Genomic DNA, 12,410 nt, shown 5'->3' with positions numbered 1-12,410 from the left:
GAGGACAGAAAAGTTAACTTTGCGGTCTACACAAAACCCTAAAGAAAACCACGCAAAGGGGGCAAAAAGACCCTCCGTACCAAACTAACGGCACGGAGGTACACCCTTTGCGTCCCAGAGCTTCCAGCAAAAAATAGACAAGCTGGACAGAAAAAATAGCAAATAAATAGCAAAGAAGAACTTAGCTATGCAGAGCAGCAGGCCACAGGAATGATCCAGGGAAAAGCAAGTCCAACACTGGAACATTGACAGGAAGCCAGGATCAAAGCATTAGGTGGAGTTAAGTAGAGAAGCACCTAACGACCTCACCAGATCACCTGAGGGAGGAAACTCAGAAGCCGCAGTACCACTTCCCTCCACCAACAGAAGCTCACAGAGAGAATCAGCCGAAGTACCACTTGTGACCACAGGAGGGAGCTTTGCCACAGAATTCACAACAGTACCCCCCCCCTTGGGGAGGGGTCACAGAACCCTCACCAGAGTCCCCAGGCCGACCAGGATGAGCCACATGAAAGGCACGAACAAGATCGGGAGCATGGACATCAGAGGCAAAAACCCAGGAATTATCTTCCTGAGCATAACCCTTCCATTTAACCAGATACTGGAGTTTCCGTCTAGAAACACGAGAATCCAAAATCTTCTCCACAATATACTCCAATTCCCCCTCCACCAAAACCGGGGCAGGAGGATCAACAGATGGAACCATAGGTGCCACGTTTCTCCGCAACAATGACCTATGCAATACGTTATGTATGGAAAAAGAATCTGGAAGGGTCAGACGAAAAGACACAGGATTAAGAACCTCAGAAATCCTATACGGACCAATGAAACGAGGTTTAAACTTAGGAGAGGAAACCTTCATAGGAATATGACGAGAAGATAACCAAACCAGATCCCCAACACGAAGTCGGGGACCCACACGGCGTCTGCGATTAGCGAAACGTTGAGCCTTCTCCTGGGACAAGGTCAAATTGTACACTACATGAGTCCAAATCTGCTGCAACCTGTCCACCACAGTATCCACACCAGGACAGTCCGAAGACTCAACCTGTCCTGAAGAGAAACGAGGATGGAACCCAGAATTGCAGAAAAATGGCGAAACCACGGTAGCCGAGCTGGCCCGATTATTAAGGGCGAACTCAGCCAAAGGCAAAAAGGACACCCAGTCATCCTGATCGGCAGAAACAAAGCATCTCAGATATGTTTCCAAGGTCTGATTGGTTCGTTCGGTCTGGCCATTAGTCTGAGGATGGAAAGCCGAGGAAAAAGACAAGTCAATGCCCATCCTACCACAAAAGGCTCGCCAAAACCTTGAAACAAACTGGGAACCTCTGTCAGAAACGATATTCTCTGGAATGCCATGTAAACGAACCACATGCTGGAAGAACAATGGCACCAAATCAGAGGAGGAAGGCAATTTAGACAAGGGTACCAAATGGACCATCTTAGAAAAGCGATCACAGACCACCCAAATGACTGACATCTTTTGAGAAACGGGAAGATCAGAAATAAAATCCATAGAGATATGTGTCCAAGGCCTCTTCGGGACCGGCAAGGGCAAAAGCAACCCACTGGCACGAGAACAGCAGGGCTTAGCCCTAGCACAAATCCCACAGGACTGCACAAAAGTGCGCACATCCCGCGACAGAGACGGCCACCAAAAGGATCTAGCCACCAAATCTCTGGTACCAAAGATTCCAGGATGGCCAGCCAACACCGAACAATGAACCTCAGAGATAACTTTATTGGTCCACTTATCAGGGACAAACAGTCTCTCCGCTGGACAACGATCAGGTTTATTAGCCTGAAATTTTTGCAGCACCCGCCGCAAATCAGGGGAGATGGCAGACACAATTACTCCTTCCTTGAGGATACCCGCCGGCTCAGACAAACCCGGAGAGTCGGGCACAAAACTCCTAGACAGAGCATCCGCCTTCACATTTTTAGAGCCCGGAAGGTACGAAATCACAAAATCAAAACGGCAAAAAACAGCGACCAACGAGCCTGTCTAGGATTCAACCGCTTAGCAGACTCAAGATAAGTCAAGTTCTTATGATCAGTCAATACCACCACGCGATGCTTAGCTCCTTCAAGCCAATGACGCCACTCCTCGAATGCCCACTTCATGGCCAGCAACTCTCATAGTAACATAGTAACATAGTTAGTAAGGCCGAAAAAAGACATTTGTCCATCCAGTTCAGCCTATATTCCATCATAATAAATACCCAGATCTACGTCCTTCTACAGAACCTAATAATTGTATGATACAATATTGTTCTGCTCCAGGAAGACATCCAGGCCTCTCTTGAACCCCTCGACTGAGTTCGCCATCACCACCTCCTCAGGCAAGCAATTCCAGATTCTCACTGCCCTAACAGTAAAGAATCCTCTTCTATGTTGGTGGAAAAACCTTCTCTCCTCCAGACGCAAAGAATGCCCCCTTGTGCCCGTCACCTTCCTTTGTATAAACAGATCCTCAGCGAGATATTTGTATTGTCCCCTTATATACTTATACATGGTTATTAGATCGCCCCTCAGTCGTCTTTTTTCTAGACTAAATAATCCTAATTTCGCTAATCTATCTGGGTATTGTAGTTCTCCCATCCCCTTTATTAATTTTGTTGCCCTCCTTTGTACTCTCTCTAGTTCCATTATATCCTTCCTGAGCACCGGTGCCCAAAACTGGACACAGTACTCCATGTGCGGTCTAACTAGGGATTTGTACAGAGGCAGTATAATGCTCTCATCATGTGTATCCAGACCTCTTTTAATGCACCCCATGATCCTGTTTGCCTTGGCAGCTGCTGCCTGGCACTGGCTGCTCCAGGTAAGTTTATCATTAACTAGGATCCCCAAGTCCTTCTCCCTGTCAGATTTACCCAGTGGTTTCCCGTTCAGTGTGTAATGGTGATATTGATTCCCTCTTCCCATGTGTATAACCTTACATTTATCATTGTTAAACCTCATCTGCCACCTTTCAGCCCAAGTTTCCAACTTATCCAGATCCATCTGTAGCAGAATACTAACTTCTCTTGTATTAACTGCTTTACATAGTTTTGTATCATCTGCAAATATCGATATTTTACTGTGTAAACCTTCTACCAGATCATTAATGAATATGTTGAAGAGAACAGGTCCCAATACTGACCCCTGCGGTACCCCACCGGTCACAGCGACCCAGTTAGAGACTATACCATTTATAACCACCCTCTGCTTTCTATCACTAAGCCAGTTACTAACCCATTTACACACATTTTCCCCCAGACCAAGCATTCTCATTTTGTGTACCAACCTCTTGTGCGGCACGGTATCAAACGCTTTGGAAAAATCGAGATATACCACGTCCAATGACTCACCGTGGTCCAGTCTATAGCTTACCTCTTCATAAAAACTGATTAGATTGGTTTGACAGGAGCGATTTCTCATAAACCCATGCTGATATGGAGTTAAACAGTTATTCTCATTGAGATAATCCAGAATAACATCCCTCAGAAACCCTTCAAATATTTTACCAACAATAGAGGTTAGACTTACTGGCCTATAATTTCCAGGTTCACTTTTAGAGCCCTTTTTGAATATTGGCACCACATTTGCTATGCGCCAGTCCTGCGGAACAGACCCTGTCTCTATAGAGTCACTAAAAATAAGAAATAATGGTTTATCTATTACATTACTTAGTTCTCTTAGTACTCGTGGGTGTATGCCATCCGGACCCGGAGATTTATCTATTTTAATCTTATTTAGCCGGTTTCGCACCTCTTCTTGGGTTAGATTGGTGACCCTTAATATAGGGTTTTCATTGTTTCTTGGGATTTCACCTAGCATTTCATTTTCCACCGTGAATACCGTGGAGAAGAAGGTGTTTAATATGTTAGCTTTTTCCTCGTCATCTACAACCATTCTTTCCTCACTATTTTTTAAGGGGCCTACATTTTCAGTTTTTATTCTTTTACTATTGATATAGTTGAAGAACAGTTTGGGATTAGTTTTACTCTCCTTAGCAATGTGCTTCTCTGTTTCCTTTTTGGCAGCTTTAATTAGTTTTTTAGATAAAGTATTTTTCTCCCTATAGTTTTTTAGAGCTTCAATGGTGCCATCCTGCTTTAGTAGTGCAAATGCTTTCTTTTTACTGTTAATTGCCTGTCTTACTTCTTTGTTTAGCCACATTGGGTTTTTCCTATTTCTAGTCCTTTTATTCCCACAAGGTATAAACCGCTTACACTGCCTATTTAGGATGTTCTTAAACATTTCCCATTTATTATCTGTATTCTCATTTCTGAGGATATTGTCCCAGTCTACCAGATTAAGGGCATCTCTAAGCTGGTCAAACTTTGCCTTCCTAAAGTTCAATGTTTTTGTGACTCCCTGACAAGTCCCCCTAGTGAAAGACAGGTGAAACTGCACAATATTGTGGTCGCTATTTCCTAAATGCCCAACCACCTGCAGATTTGTTATTCTGTCAGGTCTATTAGATAGTATTAGGTCTAAAAGTGCTGCTCCTCTGGTTGGATTCTGCACCAATTCTGCACCAACTCTCGGTGGATTCTGCACCAATTCTGCACCAACTCTCGGTTGCCCACATCATAATTTCGCTCAGCAGGCGAAAACTTCCTGGAAAAAAAAGCGCATGGTTTCATCACTGAGCAATCAGAACCTCTCTGCGACAAAACAGCCCCTGCTCCAATCTCAGAAGCATCAACCTCGACCTGGAACGGAAGAGAAACATCTGGTTGACACAACACAGGGGCAGAAGAAAAACGATGCTTCAACTCTTGAAAAGCTTCCACAGCAGCAGAAGACCAATTGACCAAATCAGCACCCTTCTTGGTCAAATCGGTCAATGGTTTGGCAATACTAGAAAAATTGCAGATGAAGCGACGATAAAAATTAGCAAAGCCCAGGAACTTTTGCAGACTTTTCAGAGATGTCGGCTGAGTCCAATCATGGATGGCTTGGACCTTAACAGGATCCATCTCGATAGTAGAAGGGGAAAAGATGAACCCCAAAAATGAAACCTTCTGCACACCAAAGAGACACTTTGATCCCTACACAAACAAAGAATTAGCACGCAGGACCTGAAAAACTGCTCTGACCTGCTTCACATGAGACTCCCAATCATCCGAGAAGATCAAAATGTCATCCAAGTACACAATCAGGAATTTATCCAGGTACTCTCGGAAGATGTCATGCATAAAGGACTGAAACACTGATGGAGCATTGGCAAGTCCAAATGGCATCACTAGATACTCAAAATGACCCTCGGGCGTATTAAATGCAGTTTTCCATTCATCTCCTCGCCTGATTCGCACCAGATTATACGCACCACGAAGATCTATCTTGGTGAACCAACTAGCCCTCTTAATCCGAGCAAACAAATCAGATAACAATGGCAAGGGGTACTGAAATTTAACCGTGATTTTATTTAGAAGGCGGTAATCTATACAAGGTCTCAGCGAACCATCCTTCTTGGCTACAAAAAAGAACCCTGCTCCTAATGGTGACGATGACGGGCGAATATGCCCCTTCTCCAGGGATTCCTTCACATAACTGCGCATAGCGGCGTGCTCAGGCACGGATAAATTAAACAGTCGACCTTTTGGGAATTTACTACCAGGAATCAAATTGATAGCACAATCACAATCCCTATGCGGAGGTAGGGCATCGGACTTGGGCTCATCAAATACATCCCGGTAATCAGACAAGAACTCTGGAACCTCAGAAGGGGTGGATGACGAAATTGACAGAAATGGAACATCACCATGTACCCCCTGACAACCCCATCTGGACACCGACATGGATTTCCAATCTAATACTGGATTATGGTCTTGTAGCCATGGCAACCCCAACACGGCCACATCATGCAGATTATGCAACACCAGAAAGCGAATAACCTCCTGATGTGCAGGAGCCATGCACATGGTCAGCTGGGTCCAGTATTGAGGCTTATTCTTGGCCAAAGGCGTGGCATCAATACCTCTCAATGGAATAGGACACTGCAAGGGCTCCAAGAAAAACCCACAACGCTTAACATACTCCAAGTCCATCAAATTCAGGGCAGCGCCTGAATCCACAAATGCCATGGCCTGAATCCACAAATGCCATGACAGAATACGATGACAAAGAGCAGATCAAGGTAACAGACAGAAGAAATTTTGACTGTACCGTACCAATGGTGGCAGACCTAGCGAACCGCTTAGTGCGCTTAGGACAATCAGAGATAGCATGAGTGGAATCACCACAGTAGAAACACAGCCCATTCAGACGTCTGTGTTCTTGCCGTTCAACTCTGGTCAAAGTCCTATCGCACTGCATAGGCTCAGGTTTAAGCTCAGGTAATACCGCCAAATGGTGCACAGATTTACGCTCACGCAAGCGTCGACCGATCTGAATGGCCAAAGACATAGACTCATTCAAACCAGCAGGCATAGGAAATCCCACCATGACATCCTTAAGGGCTTCAGAGAGACCCTTTCTGAACATAGCTGCCAGCGCAGATTCATTCCATTGAGTGAGCACGGACCACTTTCTAAATTTCTGACAATATACCTCTATCTCATCCTGACCCTGACAAAGAGCCAGCAAATTTTTCTCAGCCTGATCCACTGAATTAGGTTCATCGTACAGCAATCCGAGCGCCAGGAAAAACGCATCGATATTACTCAATGCAGGATCTCCTGGCGCAAGAGAAAATGCCCAGTCCTGAGGGTCGCCGCGCAAAAAAGAAATAACAATCAAAACCTGTTGACCTGGATCACCAGAGGAGCGAGGTTTCAAGGCCAGAAATAATTTACAATTATTTTTGAAACTCAGAAACTTAGTTCTATCTCCAAAAAAACAAATCAGGAATAGGAATTCTTGGTTCCAACATAGATTTCTGATCAATAGTGTCTTGAATCTTTTGTACTCTTGCCGAGAGCTGATCCACAGATGAAGACAGACTTCTAATGTCCATCGCTACACCTGTGTCCTGAACCACCCAAATGTCTAGGGGAAAAAAAGGCAAAACACAGTGCAAAGAAAAAAAAATGGTCTCAGAACTTCTTTTTTCCCCTTATTGAGAATCATTAGTACTTTTGGCTTCCTGTACTGTTATGAAAGGCAATTCAGTACCACAATGGACATAGCGGTCAGAGCACATACAGTGATCTGACAATAACCCAAAAACATAGAACGAGCTCTGAGACGTGGGAACTCTGCAGACCGCAATCCCTAATCCTCTCCAAACAACACTAGAGGCAGCCGTGGATTGCGCCTAACTCTGCCTATGCAATCGGCACAGCCTGAGAAACTAACTAGCCTGAAGATAGAAAATAAGCCTACCTTGCCTCAGAGAAATACCCCAAAGGAAAAGGCAGCCCCCCACATATAATGACTGTGAGTAAGATGAAAAGACAAACGTAGAGATGAAATAGATTCAGCAAAGTGAGGCCCGACTTTCTTAACAGAGCGAGGACAGAAAAGGTAACTTTGCGGTCTACACAAAACCCTAAAGAAAACCACGCAAAGGGGGCAAAAAGACCCTCCGTACCGAACTAACGGCACGGAGGTACACCCTTTGCGTCCCAGAGCTTCCAGCAAAAAATAGACAAGCTGGACAGAAAAAATAGCAAACAAATAGCAAAGAAGAACTTAGCTATGCAGAGCAGCAGGCCACAGGAATGATCCAGGGAAAAGCAAGTCCAACACTGGAACATTGACAGGAAGCCAGGATCAAAGCATTAGGTGGAGTTAAGTAGAGAAGCACCTAACGACCTCACCAGATCACCTGAGGGAGGAAACTCAGAAGCCGCAGTACCACTTCCCTCGACCAACAGAAGCTCACAGAGAGAATCAGCCGAAGTACCACTTGTGACCACAGGAGGGAGCTTTGCCACAGAATTCACAACACTTTCCACCAGCTGATGAATAATGATGGGACAGAACGATCACTAATAGATTATTAACAGATCACCACACAGGATCATGTTATCAGCAGCTCATCTACAGTTTACGCTGGCAATGTGCTGCTGAGAACAAGGATTTTTGTTCCGGCAAAAACCATCTGAATATGCAGCATTTTACTTTTTTTAGTAAAATAGACCCCATAGTCCTCCATATATTAAAATACACTGCTCAGTCCTCCAAATAGCATAATACACTCCTCATAGTGCTCCATATAGTATAATGCACCGCCATAGTCATCCATGTAGTACAATTCACTTCCCATAGTATAATGCACCCCATAGTTCTTCATATAGTATAACGTATTCCCCATAGTCCTTAATACAGTGTAATTCAGCCCACATATAGCATAATGCAGCCACCACCCTACAGAATATAATGCAGCCCACCTCCCCATAATATATAATGTAATCTTTTTCTTTATTTTTTTTTATATAGCACTAACATTCCGCAGCGCTTTACAGTTTGCACAGCCTCCCCATAGAATTTAATATACCCCCCATAGTATACAGCACAACCCGCATAGCAGATAACACAGCCGACGTAGCAGTATACAGCACAGCCCACGTAGTATACAGCACAGCCCACGTAGTATACAGCACAGCCCACGTAGTATACAGCACAGCCCACGTAGTATACAGCACAGCCCACATAGCAGTATACAGCACAGCCAACAGTAATATGCAGCACTGTCCACACAGTAGTATACAGCACTGCCCACACAGTAGTATACAACAGAGCACACACAGTATAGAGCATAGCCCACATACTAGTATATAGCAGAGCTCACACAGTAGCATACAGCACAGCTCACATAGTAGTATACAGCACTGCCCACACAGTAGTATACAGCACAGCCCACACAGTAGTATATAGCAGAGCCCACATAGTAGTATACAGCACAGCCCACACAGTAGTAAACAGCAGAGCCCACATAGTAGTATATAGCAGAGCCCACACAGTAGTATACAGCACAGCCCACACAGTAGTATATAGCACAGCCCACACAGTAGTATACAGCACAGCCCACGTAGCAGTATACAGCACAGCCCACGTAGCAGTATACAGCACAGCCGACACAGTAGTATGCAGCACTGTCCACACAGTAGTATACAGCACTGCCCACACAGTAGTATACAGCAGAGCCCACACAGTATAGAGCATAGCCCACATACTAGTATATAGCAGAGCCCACACAGTAGCATATAGCACAGCCCATAGTAGTATACAGCACTGCCCACACAGTAGTAAACAGCAGAGCCCACATAGTAGTATATAGCAGAGCCCACACAGTAGTATACAGCACAGCCCACACAGTAGTATATAGCACAGCCCACACAGTAGTATACAGCACAGTCCCCACAGTAGTATACAGCACAGTCCACACAGTAGTATACAGCACAGCCCACACAGTAGTATACAGCACAGCCCACACAGTAGTATACAGCAGAGCACACATAGTAGTATATAGCACAGCCCACACAGTAGTATACAGCAGAGCCCACATAGTAGTATATAGCACAGCCCACACAGTAGTATATAGCATAGCCCACACAGTATTATACAGCACAGCCCACACAGTAGTATATAGCAGAGCCCACATAGTAGTATACAGCACAGCCCACACAGTAGTATACAGCAGAGCACACATAGTAGTATATAGCACAGCCCCCACAGTAGTATACAGCAGAGCCCACAAAGTAGTATATAGCACAGTCCACATAGTACAGCACTGCCCACACAATAGTATACAGCAGAGCCCACATAGTAGTATATAATATAGCACAGCCCACACAGCAGTATACAGCAGAGCCCACACAGTAGTATATAGCACAGCCCACATAGTAGTATAAAGCAGAGCCCACATCTCTCCTCCCCCCTAGATTGACCCCACAGTCCAGAAAAAAAAACCAACACACTCCTCACTTCGTGCCCGCGTTGCTCCCTGCTCCTGTCTTGGCGGCTGCAGCTGCACTGCCTGGGAGTTAGTGAGTGCGCGCGCACCCACAGTGTCAGAGGCAGAGCGGGGAATGATGGGAGAGGGAGTGACAGCAGACGCTCTCTCCTCCATCATTGCATTCAACTGTACAGTCGTCATAGACGCCGGTATAGTTGAATGTGGTGGCGCTGGGGGGAAGGGCAGCCCACTACTGGCACCGGCCCTTCTGGCATTTGCCAGAACTGGCCGATGACCAGTCCGGCCCTGCCCTGTGGACAAGTGTAGGTACATTGTGTTTTATCAACCTTAAAGCCAGTGCAGCCGTCCACCAGGAAATTTTAGAGCACTTCATGCTTCCCTCTGCCAAAAAGCTTATTGGAGATGGAAATGTCATTCTCCAGCAGGACTTGGCCCCTGTCCACACTGCCAAAAGTACCAACACCTGGTGTAAAAACAACAGTATCACTGGGCATGATTGGCAGCAAACTCACCTGACCTTAACCCCATAGAGAATCTATGGAGTGTTGTCAAGAGGAAGAGGAGACACCAGACCCAACAATGCAGACAAGCTGAAGGCTGCTATCAAAGCAACCTGGGCTTCTATAACCCCTCAGCAGTGCCACAGGCTGATCGCCTCCATGCCAGGCCGCAATGATGCAGGAATTGCTGCAAAAGGACCAAGTATTGAGAGCATTTACTGAACATACATTTGAGTAGACCAACATTTCAGATTTTAAAATCATTATTTTCAAGCTGGTGTTATAAAGTATTCTAATTTACTGAGATAATGACTTTTGGGTTTTTATTAGCTGTAAGTCAGAATCATCAATATTAACAGAAATAAACACATGAAATAGATCTGTAATATATCAATAGAAAAATACAGGGGCCAAAGGCCCAGTCAGCTCACCAACAGACCACAGGAGCAGGTGAACCCGTCCTGACCCAGACGTAGCAATAGCTGAAGACGTAAGAAATGTGAAGATTGTTCCAGCTCCTTTTCAATTAAAAGTCCTTTATTGATCCATAGCCTTAAAAATCATCCCTGCACAAAAGGGAATGTGAACAGCGGCAAAAACCTGCTAATAGAAACGCGTTTCGATCTAAGAGATCTTCATCATCTACACACAAATGCAGAGGAAGTATATATACAATGCTCTAGCGAATCACAGTGAAACTTCAGATCACATGGTCTGATCGCAGGTCCTGCAAGCAATACAAACATGCAAAAACCGTATAATAATAAAAAAGAGCAAAGATAGATTCAAATTAACATTTTAACAATAATGGTACATCATTTCGTTCCTTTTGTTAAGTCCCAAAGGCAATCTAGTTGGTAAATGATATATCCAGCACGCCTCCCTTGTGAGGAGGCGTCTCTTAATGTCGCCTCCACGGACAGACTTCTTTAATAGCGCAATCCCCTGAATGAACAGAGCAGAGATATTACCTTCATGGTGCGTTGCAAAATGTTTTGAAACCATAAATATATTTCTATTCATGGCATTAAAATTTGTAATATCTCTCATGTGTTCTGATATCCTTGTTTTTAATTTCCTCGTTGTACACCCAACATATGCAACTTACATTCCCTACACCCAATTTTATACACTACATTCTCAGAGAGACAGTTGATAAATTCTTTTATGTTAAATTCCTTTGTATTTTTGTAATTGGTAAAAGTTTTGCAGTCAGGCTGTGAGCGCAGGTGGTGCAAGACGTAGTGCCGCACTTATAGAATCCAGGTCTGGATAGAAACAATCCTGGTGAAATTATATTACCAATAGTGGGGGCTCTACGTGACACAATATTAATTCCCTTGCTTAAAATTTTAGCAGTTTCCTCATCTTCCAATAATACAGGCAGGCGCTTATGAATAATAAACGTAATGTCTGAAAATTGGGGGCTAAATTGAAGGCACACAAATGGTTTTTCTTTTGTCTATATTAGTTTTGTTCTTATTTTTCTGTATTAACAAATCAGCCCTCTCTTTTTTGTCCACTATTTTGCGAGTCCTATCAACCCACCATCTGGGGTATTTACGTTTTATTAATTTATTTTCAAGGGCATCCAATTCTTTAATCCTATCCTCTTCCTTGAAGCAATTTCTTGTAAATTCCCCGATTGGTATAGACTTTATTGTATGCGTGGGATGGCTACTTTTAGCGTGCAGCACTGTGTTGCCGCTAATTGGTTTGATAAAGGTTCGACTATTAATTATTTTACCACCAATCCCACTCAATTCCAAGTCCCAAAATGATATCTGATTTTTGTCACATCTATGAGTGAATCTAACACCAAGCTCGTTGGTGTTGATATATTCAATAATCCCAGGTATGGCAGATACATCACCGCCCCAAATGATGAGTGAATCGTCGATGTATCTGCCATATCATACGAGATCTGCCAAATGGGGATTGTCCGCCGAATATATGTATTCTTTCTCCCAGAAAGACATAGTTAAATTAGCAAGGGACGGGAAGTATCTCGCTCCCATAGGCACTCAAAGTCTTCTGTGCAAAAATAGCAT

This window comes from Ranitomeya imitator, chromosome 9, assembly GCF_032444005.1.
Source record: "Ranitomeya imitator isolate aRanImi1 chromosome 9, aRanImi1.pri, whole genome shotgun sequence".
In the NCBI taxonomy this organism is placed as follows: Eukaryota; Metazoa; Chordata; class Amphibia; order Anura; family Dendrobatidae; genus Ranitomeya; species Ranitomeya imitator.
Note: the sequence above shows the minus strand (reverse complement) of the source record.